A 6,002-nucleotide genomic window follows, 5' to 3' on the forward strand; every position below is an offset into this window, starting at 1 on the left:
GGTGAGCCATGATTCCGCAAAATGGCTTGAGGCCATGAAATCTGAGATGGGATCCATGTATGAGAACAAAGTATGAACTTTGGTTGACTTGCCCGATGATCAGCAAGCCATTGAGAATAAATGGATCTTCAAGAAGAAGATTGACGCTGACGGTAATGTTACTATCTATAAAGCTCGACTTGTTGCAAAAGGTTTTCGACAAGTTCAAGGGATTGACTATGATGAGACTTTCTCACCCGTAGCGATGCTTAAGTCTGTCCAAATCATGTTAGCAATTGCTGCATTTTATGATTATGAAATTTGGCAAATGGATGTCAAAACTGCATTCCTGAATGGATTTCTGGAAGAAGAGTTGTATATGATGCAACTAAAAGGTTTTGTCGATCCAAAGGGAGCTAACAAAGTGTGCAAGCTCCAGCGATCCATTTATGGACTGGTGCAAGCCTCTCGAAGTTGGAATAAACGGTTTGATAGTGTGATCAAAGCATATGGTTTTATACAGACTTTTGGAGAAGCCTGTATTTACAAGAGAGTGAGTGGGAGCTCTGTAGCGTTTCTGATATTATATGTGGATGACATATTACTGATTGGAAATGATATAGAATTTCTGGATAGCATAAAAGGATACTTGAATAAAAGTTTTTCAATGAAAGACCTCGGTGAAGCTGCTTACATATTAGCATCAAGATCTATAGAGATAGATCAAGACGCTTGATAGGACTTTCACAAAGCACATACCTTGACAAAGTTTTGAAAAAGTTCAAACTGGATCAAGCAAAGAAAGGGTTCTTGCCTGTATTACAAGGTGTGAAGTTGAGTTAGACTCAATGCCCGACCACTACAGAAGATAGAGAGAAAATGAAAGATGTTCCCTATGCTTCAGCCATAGGCTCTATCATGTATGCAATGTTGTGTACCAGACCTGATGTGTGTCTTGCTATTAGCCTAGCAGGGAGGTACCAAAGTAATCCAGGAGTGGATCACTGACAGCGGTCAAGAACATCCTGAAATACCTGAATAGGACTAAGGATATGTTTCTCGTTTATGGAGGTGACAAAGAGCCAGTCGTAAACGGTTACGTCGATGCAAGCTTTGACACTGATCTGGACGATTCTAAATCGCAAACCGGATACGTGTTTACATTGAACGGTGGAGCTGTCAGTTGGTGCAGTTCTAAACAAACCGTCGTGGCGGGATCTACATGTGAAGCGGAGTACATAGCTGCTTCGGAAGCGGCAAATGAAGGAGTCTGGATGAAGGAGTTCATATCCGATCTAGGTGTCATACCTAGTGCATCGGGTCCAATGAAAATCTTTTGTGACAATACTGGTGCAATTGCCTTGGCAAAGGAATCCAGATTTCACAAGAGGACCAAGCACATCAAGGGATGCTTCAATTCCATCCGGGACCAAGTCCAGGTGGAAGACATAGAGATTTGCAAGATACATACGGATCTGAATGTTGGAGACCCATTGACTAAGCCTCTTCCACGGGCAAAACATGATCAGCACCAAAACTCCATGGGTATTAAAATCATTACTGTGTAATCTAGATTATTGACTCTAGTGCAAGTGGGAGACTGAAGGAAATATGCCCTAGAGGCAATAATAAAGTTGTTATTTATATTTCCTTATATCATGATAAATGTTTATTATTCATGCTAGAATTGTATTAACCGGAAACATAATACATGTGTGAATACATAGACAAACATAGTGTCACTAGTATGCCTCTACTTGACTAGCTCGTTAATATAAGATGGTTAAGTTTCCTAGCCATGGACATGAGTTGTCATTTGATTAACGGGATCACATTATTAGGATAATAATGTGATTGACTTGACCCATTCCGTTAGCTTAGCACTTGATCATTTAGTATGTTGCTATTGCTTTCTTCATGACTTATACATGTTCCTATGACTATGAGATTATGCAACTCCTGTTTACCGGAGGAACACTTTGTGTGCTACCAAACGTCACAACGTAACTGGGTGATTATAAAGGTGCTCTATAGGTGTCTCCGAAGGTACTTGTTGGGTTGGCGTATTTCGAGATTAGGATTTGTCACTCCGATTGTCGAAGAGGTATCTCTGGGCCCTCTCGGTAATGCACATCACTATAGGCCTTGCAAGCATTGTGACTAATGAGTTAGTTGCGAGATGATGTATTACGGAACGAGTTAAGAGACTTGCCGGTAACGAGATTGAACTAGGTATTGAGATACCGACGATCGAATCTCGGGCAAGTAACATACCGATGACAAAGGGAACAACATATGTTGTTATGCGGTTTGGCCGATAAAGATCTTCGTAGAATATGTAGGAGCCAATATGAGCATCCAGGTTCTGCTATTGGTTATTGACCGAAGACGTGTCTCGGTCATGTCTACATAGTTCTCGAACCCGTAGGGTCCGCACGCTTAAAGTTAGATGATGATCGGTATTATGAGTTTTGTCCTTTGACGTACCGAAGGTTGTTCGGAGTCCCGGATATGATCACGGACATGACGAGGAGTCTCGAAATGGTCGAGACATAAAGATCCATATATTGGACGACTATGTTCGGACACCGGAATGGTTTCGGGGAGTTTCGGACTTATACGGGAGTACCGGGGGGTTACCGGAACCCCCCGAGGAGACTAATGGGCCTATTGGGCCCAAGTGGAGAAGAGGAGGGGCGGCCAAGGGTAGCCGTGCGCCCCCTTCCCCCCAGTCCGATTTGGACAAGGAGGGGGGCGGCGCCCCCCTTTCCTTTCCCCCTCTCTCTTCTTCCCTCTCCTCTCCTACTCCCACTTGGAAGGGGGGAGTCCTACTCCCGATGGGAGTAGGAATCCTCATGGGGCGCGCCTAGGGAGGCCGGCCCCCTCCCCCTCCTCCAGTCCTTTATATACGGGGAGGGGGCACCCCTTGGAGACACAACAATTGATCTCTTGATCTCTTAGCCGTGTGCGGTGCCCCCCTCCACCATATTCCACTTTGATAATACCATAGCGGTGCTTAGGCGAAGCCTTGCGTCGGTAGCATCATCATCACCGTCACCACGCCGTCGTGCTGAAGAAACTATTCCTCAAAGCTCGGCTAGATTGGAGTTCAAGGGACGTCATCGAGCTGAACGTGTGCTGAACTCGGAGGTGTTGTACGTTCGGTACTCGGATTGGTCGGATCGTGAAGACGTACGACTACATCAACCGCATTGTGCTAATGCTTCCGCTTTCGGTCTACGAGGGTACGTGGACACACTCTCCCGTCTCGTTGCTATGCATCACCATGATCCTGTGTGTGCGTAGGATTTTTTTGAAATTGCTACGTTCCCCAACATCCAGCTTGTGGTTGTTGGTGAACTCCCTGATCATTATGTGATTGGTGTCGAGTTCACGCTCCACCATCTCTTGACACTTGAAAACTTGTTGCTCCATTGCTTCAAGCCTTGTCTCTACGCTTCCGGTCCTCCTTGGTCCCTCAACATCGCGGATGTGCAGCACCCCCTCATGCATCTCAATGGTTTGAGGTTGTTGCAGAACTTCCGAGAGGTAGGGGTTGATGACCTTCTCGAAGAACTTGTCCTTGGGGGCACTTGGAGACGTCATGGTGATCTAGATCTGTCAGAAAAACAGCTCGAAACAAAAATAGAGGATATTTGCATGATACGGTGGTCAAAACCTTCGAGAGATTATATAATGATTTCTTACCGACCAAAAGAAGTATCGTGCAAGAAAACGGAGTCTGGAGGGCACATGAGGTGCCCACGAGGCAGGGGGCGCCAAGGGGGTAGGGCGCGCACTCCACCCTCGTGGATGACTCGTGTCCTCTTCGAACTACTTCTTATTTTCCTATTTTCTTAAATATTCCAAAACAGAGAAAAATTACCATTAGAACTGTTTTGGAGTCGGTTTACTTACCGTACCACGTACCTATTCCTTTTCGGAGTCTCAAACGTTCTGGAAAGTGTCCCTTATGTATTCCTCCGGGGTTACGATTTATATAACATTGGTTTCAACATTTTACGAAAAGCACCATGAATAAAATGTGAACCACCATCAGTCATTAAATATGTAGGGACTCCAAACCTTGGGAAAATAACTTCTTTAAGCATCTTAATAGAGGTGTTATGATCAGCACTACTAGTTGGAATAGCTTCTACCCACTTAGTAATGTAATCAACAACAACTAAAATATGTGTATACCCGTTAGAGGAAGGAAACGGTCCCATATAATCAAAGCCCCAAACATCAAATGGTTCAATTACAAGTGAATAATTCATAGGCATTTCTTGACGTCTACTAATATTATCGATTCTTTGACATTTATCACAAGACAAGACAAACTTACGGGCATCTTTGAAGAGAGTAGGCCAATAAAAACCGGATTGCAATACCTTATGTGCAGTTCTATCTCTAGCGTGGTGTCCTCCATAAGCTTCGGAGTGACACTTGCGTAGGATCTGTTCCTGTTCATGCTCAGGTATACAACATCTAATAACACCATCTACTCCTTCTTTATAAATGTGTGGGTCATCCCAGAAGTAATGTCTTAAATCGTAGAAAAACTTTTTCTTTTGCTGGTATGTGAAACTAGGTGGTATAAATTTAGCAACAATGTAATTAGCATAATCAGAATACCATGGAGCAGTACGAGAAGCATTTATGACAGCTAATTGTTCATCAGGAAAGCTATCATCAATAGGTAGTGGGTCATCAAGAACATTCTCTAACCTAGACAAGTTGTCTGCAACGGGGTTCTCAGCTCCATTTCTATCAATAATATGCAAATCAAACTCTTGTAGCAAGAGAACCCATCTAATAAGTCTAGGTTTAGCATCTTTCTTTTCCATAATGTATTTCATAGCAGCATGATCAGTGTGAACAGTTACTTTAGAATCAACAATATAAGGTCTGAACTTATCACAAGCAAATACAACTGTAAAATTCCTTTTCAGTAGTAGCATAATTTCTCTGGGCACTGTCTAGAGTTTTACTAGCATATTGGATAACATTTAATTTCTTATCAACTCTTTGTCCTAGAACAGCACCTACAGCATAATCACTAGCATCACACATAATTTCAAAGGGTAGATTCCAATCAGGTGGCTGAACAATAGGTGCAGAAATCAAGGCTTTCTTAAGTATTTCAAATGCTTCTACACAATCATCATCGAAGACAAAAGGAACATATTTTTGTAAGAGATTTGTCAGAGGCCTAGAGATTTTTGAGAAGTCTTTAATGAACCTCCTATAAAAACCGGCATGACCAAGGAAACTTATTATACCTTCAATGTCCTTGGGACATGGCATCTTTTCAATAGCATCAAATTTAGCTTTATCAACTTCAATACCTCTTTCAGAAATTTTATGCCCCAAGACAATACCTTCATTAACCATAAAGTGGCACTTTTCCCAATTCAAGACAAGATTAGTTTCTTCACATCTCTGCAAAACTCGATCAAGTTTGCTCAAGCAATCATCAAAAGAAGTTCCGTACACGGAGAAATCATCCATGAAAACCTCAACAATCTTTTCACAAAAATCAAAGAATATAGCCATCATGCATCTTTGAAAGGTAGCAGGTGCATTGCATAAACCAAAAGGCATACGTCTATAAGAAAAGGTACCGAAAGGGCAAGTAAAAGTGGTCTTTTCTTGATCCTCTTTTGACACAGGTATTTGAGAGAAACCGGAATAACCATCTAGAAAGCAAAAATTTGTATGTTTGGATAATCTTTCTAGCATTTTATCAATAAAAGGTAAAGGGTAATGATCTTTTTTAGTAGCTTTATTTAGTTTACGGAGGATCAATTCATCTTTATCATTAGGAACAACGGTAATACCTCCCTTCTTAGGGACACAATGGACAGGGCTTACCCACTGACTATCAGCAACGGGATAAATTATACCTGCCTCCAGAAGCTTTAGTATTTCTTTTCTTACCACTTCTTTCATCTTAGGATTTAACCGTCGTTGGTGATCAACAATTGGTTTAGCGTCTTTCTCCAATTTTATTTTGTGCT

This window comes from Triticum aestivum, chromosome 5D, assembly GCF_018294505.1.
Source record: "Triticum aestivum cultivar Chinese Spring chromosome 5D, IWGSC CS RefSeq v2.1, whole genome shotgun sequence".
NCBI classification, from domain to species: domain Eukaryota; kingdom Viridiplantae; phylum Streptophyta; class Magnoliopsida; order Poales; family Poaceae; genus Triticum; species Triticum aestivum.